Genomic DNA, 11527 nt, shown 5'->3' with positions numbered 1-11527 from the left:
CGATGACACACAGACTATCAAAAACACCCCAGACTCAGCGAAACCACAGCCTTTTAAGGCACGAAGTGCTGTTTTTCACTTACTATTTTAAAATTCATATCGCAACTTGTATATATTGGATTTTTGTTGTTTTGTTCAGAATATATTAATCTATTTTTCAACACCTGTGTGGAGTATTTTTGTGATGTATTAATTATGTTTAAGTATGTGTATGTTGCACAAATACTTTACTCATTGACTCATTAGATAAGCCTGACTACTCTGGACCAAGCTACCACAGGGTGAACACAGGCTATTCTTTAGTCTCTTATTAGCTTACCAAAACAAGAGTAGTAGTTCCTGCCTGGCCTGGGTGCATACCACATGCAATCTGGCAACAAGCCAAGCAGGTAAGAGACAACTCTAGCCTGAGAACATGTAAAATCATACTCACTGGGAGACCCAGGAGGACCCTAAAACAAGGGCTCTCTAGCGAGTCCCAGTGAACAAGGAGATCCTAAGCCAACAACTCTGCTCCATAAAGAGCGTGCCAAATTAATTTCCTTACCAGAGCCATCTTTAAAGGTTCTACTAATAGACCCTTATACCTCAGTTCAAACCTTCTCAGTGCACTAACCATACTTACGAGCCCAGCTTTTACCCTCTTCGTATGACTATTCTATCTCGGGTTTCAAGCGAAAGTAAACCTACATATATGTCTTATTTAATCTGCTCTAGTAAGGCATTGAACAGACACCAAGCACACTTCTCCTTCTGCTCTGAGAAAATCAAGGTTTTAGTTTTTCCACATTTACTGCAAGACAGTTATTCCTACAACAAGGGTGTAAATTGTATAACTTTTGTATAAGCCAACCTAGGTGTAGTCCATCAACACGAAGTCATCTACATAGATCAATCAATGGGTGTGCACCCCATTTATTTTTGGAAAGAAGGAATATGCACTGCCAAGCATCTCAGGAAGATCTGCTATGAAAAGGTTAAAAAGCAAGGGGGCTAACACGCAGCCTTGCCTCAGTCATTATTCACCAGGATTTTATCTGTTAGGGAGCCTAGGCCATTCAAATCAACCTGTACCCAGTTATTCTCATGCAGTCTCTGTATCGTTCTTTAAGGACCTCGGTCACCACCACATCATGCCATGTGGAGTCCTGTATCCAATGAAAGGAAGCAGCAAACCTATTGCCCAGTACAGCAGAAATTCTCTGAAGACAAAATCATCCCCCGAGTGCACACCTGCCCTGCACACCAATTCAAGCACCACTGCAAATGTACCCACATGGTTCTAAGATAAAGCAAACGAGGCTGCTCAAGGAGAGCAGTTCTTCGAGCGGTTGACCTGAAGACATATTTTAACACTTACTTGTGGAGATGCCAGCCAACATAGCATATTATCGATCGAAGTGGCAAGTCTCAAGTAGAGTCAAAAAGAGATGCATGACTTCCCTTTGGCCAAAGAGGGGGAAGCCATATTTACGTAATTTCTTTAGGTTCTAGGTGAAAAACATGTATTTGTTTCAGAGACCCTGCCTTACTGCTGAAAGAGGATTCATCCTCATAGATTAAGGACTGTTGTGATTAACACAACCTAAATACTAGACTACTGCACTGTACGGTTAACAATAGCTCAATTAAACATTCTAGTCCCCTGTTACACAACATAATCTGAGATTCCTTATACACCCCACATCAGCGAAGGGATATGCATTCTTAAAACCTAAATGTAGCCCATGAACAATGAACAGTGATGTACTTATTTAAAAGGCAGATGCCATTTCAGTCACATGTTGCTGGTTAATCCAAAATCAGGGTGCAAGGCCCAAAATGCAGAGGTGCAGCTCTTGAAAGATCAACTCAATACAAATATACTGTACGTAAACACTCATCTCATTCAAATAAAGTACATGTTTTTTCTAGGAAGAGAAATGTACAAAAATGGGTTTGCTTCTGCTGCATTGGTGTATAGTTGATAGGTCCCTCGGAATGCCAAGATCACCAATAAAAGAAGGTGTTCAGACTTAAATCATGTTGATAGAGGAGGATTTCTCTTAGTTTTTCCTAGTAAGGATTCATTTCTGGTAGTTTCTACCTTTGAAACAACAGGAAAGATTTACTCATTCTTCATTCATAGAAACCAAATTTGTTGTACGTTACTGAGCAAATGGGAAATAATGCAGATTCTTTTTTACTAAGATGGGCCTGGTGCTGTTGCCACGCTATGCATTGTGATGTAATTGCGCTGCCTTGTGTGAAACACAACTTTGTGCCAGGATGAAGAGGTGAGTGTGCACTGTATAACCGAGGAGTTGTACTGGAAACATGCCCAAAATATTTTGTTCAGACAAAAAACAAAGGAGTCTAGCAAACATGCAATGCATGGGATTTATTGAGAAATTAACACATTTCCTCTTGTTAACACCTGCTTTGAGTCTGCATTAATTTAGGATGCACAGCACAGTCTGGCAATCTTAGTAGATCAGACTTTACACCAAACCATGTAGGTTTTTGACCAACTTGTAACTACTCGCCTAGGAAATCTTTTTGTGGTCATTGATATTGCACTAAGGAATAAGTAGGCATTACTGTTTTTCTCGGGTGTTTACATGTTCTCTTTGGGTGTATTGTGGGTATTAGACTTACCAATGTTTCACCTCGTAATAACTAGTTCAGCACAAACATATTTTATGCAAGTAAAATTTATATTTTTGACTGGTTTGGGCAGAAAATATGTGGAAAACATTAATACCTACTTTTGATTGTGTAGTATGATGTTATTTGTCATTTTACTAAAATCATTGGTGAAATTGTTTTCCAATTTCACTTTCCATGACACTAGGGGACCAATTATAAGTAATCGTGAAAAGAAGGTGCTGTTTAGCGCAACTCATAAATACCAATTCCCTTGGGTACGTTATTTATCGGGTGCAATAAATATTGCCTATTACAAGTTTTTGGGGAATAATATGTGGATTTTGGTGCTTAACTCACCAAAAGTAGCATAGTACACATTTCTTCTGTTAATTTCAAAGAAGGTTTAGGTATTGAACGTATCCGATAATTATAGGATGTGATAAATATCTTCTAATTTGCAATTCTGACCTGTGCACAGACAAGGATTTACACACAGGTTGGAATACATCGCCCCGCTCATAACCAGGCTTAATGTGGTTTACAAACTAGGTTAAATGATCTCTTTTTCAGAATCTGTGGAGTGTGGAAGCAGAAATCTGGGACAGAAGTACTTGCTCTGTGCCTTAGGTGCGTTTATTTAAGGTTAAAAAAATGAAGCTAGAGCCAGGATTAAAGACAAACAAATAACTTAAGTCAGTGATCAGAAGGCAAATGAAAAAGATCACTTACTTGTCATAATTTGGCATTGCCTCTGTAATCAGAAATATTTATTTGCCAGGACCATTCCAATACAAATAATTTTTTTGTGAAAATAGAACAATATATTGCAATAAGGATATCCCCAATTTACAAAACCCAAATGATTCTCATTAGTAAAATAATAACAGTACACAGTAAAAAAAATCTTAACATTTTATTAAGATTCTCGCAGTTAAATAACTAACAAAAAAGTGATTCATTGTGGTGATGTCGGTTAAGCATAAGGGATTTAATGTGATATTTCTAGATGAGAGCAAAGCAAATTATACATTTTGCAGTAAAAGAAACTAAATATACACAACATAATAATCCATGATAAAGGATATCTGCTACATTTAGTGTTGTGACCATCTATGCAAAGGATTTAAGTACTGCAGTATCAAACATTATTTTATGCAAGAAACACTCATTTTATATTTTTTCTCCGTTTTTCTTTGTCTGTTGGAAGTAAAATTTTTGAAAACACTCACATACTGTACATCTGTAATGCTGAATATTCTGTAACGTTTACTTTATAGTAATAAAACGTGTGTCTTGTGCAGTTCCTCTTGGCCACCACCAGATTTACAGTAGCAGTTGTATTTTATATATATTTATATATTTACATACACACATCACCTTTTCGTAAAACAAGCTACCAGGACATGTTTTTGAGCAGAAACAGATTTGCAATTAATACCATACAAATGTGTCTTTTGTAAGAAGACTGGAAGAAATCAGTGAACTGGTACTGTATGCCCGTCCTTGACAAGTGTAACAAATGCCAAATTCACAAGCTTTAGCAAATGCAATAAATTAATAAACAGTTCAAATACCAAAAACTCTAATTTGATAGTTTTCCATGGTAATAAGCAGACATTTTTTAATACTTCTACTGTAAGCACTATATGAAGTGCAGATGAGAACCCTATAGCAATGGCTACAGGACCTGTACAGTACATAAGATGCCTTAAGTGACACTAAGTACACATGTAATACTTTTAATGTATATAGGGATATCAACATGCTGTGTCATGTACCTAACAATACAATATGCATTTTGTTCACTTAGAAATATCAAAGTCAAAGATAGATGGTGTGGTATTTTACTCCACAGTGCAATAGGCTTAATTTCTAGAGGTTCTGCTAAGTATTTTCACATTTATTGTCAACATAGCCTTCCAAAATATCTTGAATTTATGATCTGTATAGGTATCATCACTTTTGGTTAGAAAAAAAGTGTCCATCAATTTGTCAACCTGATTTTTCTTTCCACACCACCTACCACTCACTTCTCACATATTTCTCTCCTCACAAATGCAAATATTTGAAGACCTTTGGCTTGTGGAGGTATCAGAGTAAAGGACAGTTAATGAAATGTACAGTGGTACAACATGGACGAAAGTGGTCTTAGATACGAAAAGAGTTAACAGCTGAAGTACAGAGGTACCTTAGATTTTGACAGAATGAAATTCTTCACCTACTTGAAACTTGGATATTGTGGCATGAAGAATGCATGATAGGCTTAAAGTGTCCTGTGGAAATGTATCTTAACCCATGTTATCAGTTACTCATACTAAACAAAACCAATATTATAAGGCTCCTTTTTAATTAGCAGAAGAAATACATTTTAAATGTGCTTTAATTTAACAATATTGTCTAAGACAAAGTCCACCTTTCAGACTGAAACGTGAAAGTCAACGGGGCAGATTTACAAGCCCCTTGTGCCACTTTGCGTCATTTTCAACATGGGAAAAGTGACGTAAGGATGGCGCAAGGGGATTGTAAATAAGCCCCAACATCTTTTAAAGGAAGTCATTTAATGTGTTTTAGAGAAATTATCTCCAATTAAAGGCCCTCAATGCTAGTTTATATGTAATATTCAATCAGCTTTAAACCCACTTTGGTGTAAAACCCGCACCTATGAGGTTTTAACCTGAACACATTTTGCTAGTGAAAACATGTGGAAAATATTGAGTGAAAAATCATAGGAATTATGGTTTAATGTGAACATCATAACAAAAATCCCAATTTTTGCAGATATTTCTCATTACCAGGGTAGAATGTTTGAATTTTACTCCAGGAAAATACTGGCATTGGTGTTTCCCCAGAGACAAATCTCTAGCTGATTCAACCAGCATGCTTGTAGGATGGGTGAACATTTACAATTATGTTCCTACAGTGATGTGAACAAGAACTAAACAATGAATTGCCTTTAATATGTCTGTCTGAAGTTTAATATTTGAATAGCAGAAGTATGAGATGATGAAACTGTGATCTGCAATGACACAAAGGGCCCATTTGCGAAAAAGTCATGCATTGCAGTGCAATATGTCACATTGCTGCACTGCAGTCCCCTGCACTGGCGCTGTTTTGGCAGACTAGCGCCAATGTAGACATCCCTTGCGCCATGGGGCAAGGGTGCCTGCATTGCATGTAAGATTGTTTTTGTGCAGGAAGGGGGACCTTCCTGCACAAAATGCAGTGCTGCTTTTTCCTCCACAATGCGAGTTTTTTAAACAACAGTATTCAGTGTTTTCTTAAAAGAGGTATCCATGACTAACAAGACCCATAAGGATTTTATCTGAAGACTATGCAAAGAATTTTCCATATACTTCCTTGCTGGCAAATGTTCAGAACCAATTGATATTTCTGTCCACAAAACTTGGTTAAGAGATTTTTGAGTCGTTGCTCTTAGTTTGTGGCAGCACTTTAGAAAGGCCCCTTGCTTCCCCATTTTTTGCTTGATTATGTGAAACTCAAGGCTTATCTAAATAGGAGATGCATTTCGGACAAAGAAAATAAATGCCAGATCCAGCACTGTTTAATACCTTACTTGTACTGCTTTTCTGCCATACGTTAGAGTTGGTAGCAGTTTTGCAGATATTCTTTTCAACATTGGTGTTAGAGTGTGGCCCCTAAGGGTTTTATATAGTGTTTGAAATACAACAGTCAGAGAACATTCTTTATCCTTCAGCAGCCACTTTTGTGACTGGAAGGAGTCTCTTGAATTTACAATCAGCCCTAGATGCTTGTACTCATCACTGGTCACAATTTAACTCTAGCATTTGTAGGATTTAGTTATTTTGTTGTCATCCACCATCTTCTTGGTTTAATTTATGGTTTATTTCGATATCTTTTTAGTTGAGTACTCAGCTAAGATGTTAATAGGCTCAATTTGGTTGGACTTTTTGGAATGACATCATCTGCATATAGCAAGTTGAATAAGAGATAGCCACCAAGTTTTTGGAGCTGAGAATTTACAGAATGCAGGTCAGCAGGCAGATCGCTAACAACAGGTTAAAGAGTTAGGGTGCCAAAACACAACACTGTTTCAAGCCTGAGTGGTTGTTAATCTTTCTGAAAACTTGTAATCAGTCGCCATTCTTGATTCTCACCCAGGTGTTAGTGTACAACAGTTGGATGCACCTAAGAAGGAAAGGTGACATTTCCCACTGTACCAATTTATTTCACAACTTATTCCTCTTAACACAGTCAAAAGCGGCAATGAAGTGCACAAAGTAGAGATGTAAAGGTTTCACTTTTTCAAATGTTGATCAATATTCAGTAAAAAGTATGTTAAGGTTTTGAGTTTTTTGTTTTCTAGCAATCGACGGTAGGGTACTGTAACACAAATCTCATTATGTTACCATATTGATGGAATTGCAGCTGACATGTCTCACTCTGATACAGCGAGGGTAACTTTGTTACCTAAGAATTTGAGAGCATTTCATCATTCTCTTGGTGGTCTTGGTTTTCCCTTGTTAGACTTGTTGTTGAAGTATTTATATTGGGGTTTTGTCCATAGTTGTGTCTCTTGCTAATCAATGCAGGGATTGAGTTATAGGTGACAGTGGCATCTATATAGTTATCATTTTGTCCCCATGACCCAAAGCAGTGTAAAGTAGTGCATAGCACTACCTTCTGTTACTGTTTTCTTCTAGCATGCCGGATAGTAAATCGTTTAGCAAAACTTTGCACACCAGTTTGCCTCACTTTTGTGTTTTTGCGCTGGTGCAACGTCTTGATAATTCAGAACTGAAAACATTTTTGTAACAAGAAGCTTACCTCAAAGAGTCACAAAATCCTGTCTACTACTCTTATTAGATAGGGATTTGCATCAAAATCCATGGGTGAGTGTATGGGACTGCCTTTATGCCACCCCATGTGTGCCCCCTTGATGCAAAGTAGCACAAATTAGTGCAAAGCAATATTTGGCATTTCTTTGGGGCTACTTAAAGAGTAAATCCCAAAACTACACTTTGCCTTGGTTTGTGTCACTTTGTGATGCAAACCCAGAGCAGAGCGTTAGTACATCTGGGCCTTCAATTTAAGGCAAAATTATTTCCTTCTAAAATGTAGTTAACATTTTTGAAAGCATCAGATCATGGTGTTAGGTATGAGAACTGCGGCAGAACAGCAATATGATCAAATGGCCAGATATTTTGTTGGGTGATCCTTTTTTAGTAGGACTACTACGAATTTGTCAAAGGTGTTGTGTTCTGAGAATACATAATTGCATTAGAATTATAACACACTTACAGGCAGGACTTCAAATTGCCATCAGAAAACCTTTTAGCCACATATACAAGACACATCTAAGAACAACTTTGTGCCATTAGATACTTCCCAAGATAGTATCCATATTCTGGTGAGCTATCCTATCCGAATATGCCAAGTAGATCAATGCATAAAATTATAAAAGGGAACATTTCCTTACTGCACTACGTTGAATGTTTTCTAAACAAGAGTAGATTGCACCAGTATGATGAGGGAATAAGAAGAGAGTTGACTAATTTGAGCGTTTTCAGAATGGCATGAATATGGCATGATTAGCTTCTTTTCTAAGGTGAACAGTAAAATATCGTGGATGCTGTGGTAAACATCCTGAGCAACATCTAATGAACAACAATGTGAGCAAGAAGTCAATGGATTTTTTTTAAATTTTACTACAAAAATATTAAGGCACCTAATGCAGAAGTAATTTCTTGAGACGCACTCTTAAAAGGTATCCTTTGGGCAGCAGTCGGTTGACTAAGATGTCGTTCAAATTTTCTTATTCTAAGGACAAAACTGAAAGCCAAATTCTTGACTTTGTACAACTTAAATAGCTGTTTTATGGAAGACTAAGACAAAGGGAATTGGAATAGTCTTGCGAGAGACAGCACTGGGACTTAACTACTGTCTTTAGATGAACAATACAGAAGAAAGTCCCAAATGTATATCATCACAAACCTTTCCTGATGCATGCTTGGGAATGGTATAAAGTCAAGTACTGTTTTGCTGAGAAATCCTACCTTTTTATAAGTATTCTAATGTGTTCTAGTTGTATTGTATTATACAGTTTGACAACAAAGGTGATATAAATTGCAGAAACGAGCATGAATGGAAAAGGTAGCCAGTTTCTTTTAATTGTGATCATGAGCATATTTGTAAATATCACTCCCTTTTCTGTTCTATGTCTTATTTATATAATTACTTTTTGCTTGATGATAGTCATTTTCCTCAGTGTATTAATTTAATCTTGCTTTTTTGTATTGTGCAAACATCAAAGCTGGCATTAACTTCTCCTGTGGTTCTCCTAAATTTAAGAATTCTATTCAGCACAGAATACCAATTAAATTAAAGTAACAGATTTTTACCGTGCTAATGCAATATCATGACTTATTTGCTGCTACTGTTGATATATGTTTGCAACTAGAGTTGGCAATGGGGTATTTATTCTGGGAACACAAAATAATGCTATAAAATGATAAGTACAGTCTATATTTCTTTTCTAAATGGAATGTACATAGCCTTTTGACATCCAATTGCTTACAGGCACCAGTTATGAAAGCAGAATTCTTAGATACAGTATATCATCATGACACTTTTTTTATCAACTGTATTGAATTAAAAAATAATTAAAGTTTATTTGTGTATGACTGCCAATGCTCTCAGCAAATAGATAACACAAAGCATTGATCCAACTTCTTTTCCTTTTCCACTTTTCTCCCTTTTGTCTGATCAATGGCCGACTAGCAGCCTGCATGGTGTATTTGATAGCATATCACTCATGACCTATATTATATTTCACACCCTTTCTACTCCCAGTTGATGTTTTAATTTTTACCAAACAAGCTAATGTATACAGATATTCATTTAAACTGTAATCCAGCTCAAAAACAGTCTAAGGATTAGGGGCATAGTAAGTAAAGTATTCCTAAAGAACCTCATTCTTAAACGTATTGTCAACATGTATCTTTTGGTACATTTTCCATTGAGGATACATATTCAAAATTTAGAACCACTACAGACAACTCGTTTTTACCAGTATATTTGCAACATATAGGTATCATGTAAGGGCGTATCCTTTAGTGTGCACAGAAAATGCATTTCTAAATAAACATGTGCTTCGAACAAGATTTTGTATGCTGCTTATTTTATTAGTAAAAATTGAGAAACACATGGTCCCTACTTCCATGTTATAACATGATCAGCATAAATATTTAACAAAAAAAGGGCATTGTTTTCAAATTGGTGGTATGCTGTCAGTAGTCATAAAGTGCATATTGTATGCAAGACTTGTTTTACAGAAAAATAACAAAGCACCTAGAGCCAATCTAAATCACTTTTCTGTAACTATGAACCAAATCACAAAATGCTATGATTTTTATCTGTGATGCAATTCCCTCTTTTGCCTATCAAGCATAATGAATACCATAAAAATAAAACATAGGTTTTATTGAAAGATTCTGCTTCAAGTAAACACTGTATATGTATCAGACTTTTTAGGAGGCAGTTACAGAAAGGCTGATGATTACAATTATTATAACCAGCTAGTAGTTTTCTTGGGCTACGTAACATTTGACAGTGCCATTTTTTGAGTCTAGGACGATGTGCTTGTTAGTTCTTCAACTGAGAAATGGAAGGATAGTATATTGCACCGTACATCAAAGAACTTCCCATGGCACAAAATGCCATACATATGTAGTTTTTTTAAAGAGTTTGTATTAACTGCTGGGAAATTCATGACTGAGCTACATTTGGAAGCACTTGTACAGTTTTCCCATTTGCACAAAAGCCATCATGCCAATCAGTAATCGTGTTACTTCTAGTTACCGTACTCAAAAACACATATTGATACTGGTTGACCCAAGGATAGAAAATCCATTTATGCTTGAAGTGTTTTCAGTATATAAGCATGATAAATGGATGTGACTGACTTCCATACCGAGACATATACGTCCCAAATGTATACTATCACATACACTTTTGAAGAAGTACTAAACATTTATCCAGAGAAAACAGCTCTCTACATTAAATGGGAAAGAACAGGGAGTACTAATACAATCACATTTGTGAAGTTAAATGTTCTCTTAGAAAAGTGGAGGTTCTGTAGATTTTCAAACTGAAGCCATACTGACAAGGACTGGATGACGGATTCTGTATGGCTATGTCAATGCAAAACCAAATGGTTTCTCATCTACTGCAATATGTAAATAATTTATTTGGTGATAACGATAATGTACTTAATTACGTAGCTACTCTAGACTGAATGAACCATTTGCCTTTGAAACAAGCTTTTAAATTATTGTGTATAATTTTAATCTTTGGATTGTTATTGGCATGTGCCACAAAATATTATTGGACATATTTACTAACATGTGCGGATGCTCTCTTGATGCAACACAATTTTGTGTTGCATTCATGGGCCTTTATAATGTATAGTAAATAAAGGCTACATCTGCAATTCTACTCAACTATGTAGACAAAAATCATTCTTACAACACCACTGTTAGAGTGGATTGCAAAATAGGGTCTATGTCATTTTTCTATGATCCAGTGATGTGAATATTTTCACCAAAACATACTTTACTCACAATCCTACATCGAAGTGCATTTAATGGAGATGTCTCTTTTTTTCATATTAGAAAGGAAATTCACAAGGTGTTCCATTGTACAAGCAGTCTATTTCATGAATCTTAATTTTTCGTATAAAATATATGTTGCTGATTTTATGGCAAGATTTGCTCTTTTGAGGAACAGGGAAAAAATACAGATAGGACACAAGAAACCTAAGATGCAAGAATTATGTGTTTTCCAATACTGTATTGTATTTTCAGAATATTGTGGTTATTCAAAATAAATTAAAAGGTAAACTTCAAATATATAAAATCAT

This window comes from Lissotriton vulgaris, chromosome 8, assembly GCF_964263255.1.
Source record: "Lissotriton vulgaris chromosome 8, aLisVul1.2, whole genome shotgun sequence".
NCBI classification, from domain to species: domain Eukaryota; kingdom Metazoa; phylum Chordata; class Amphibia; order Caudata; family Salamandridae; genus Lissotriton; species Lissotriton vulgaris.
Note: the sequence above shows the minus strand (reverse complement) of the source record.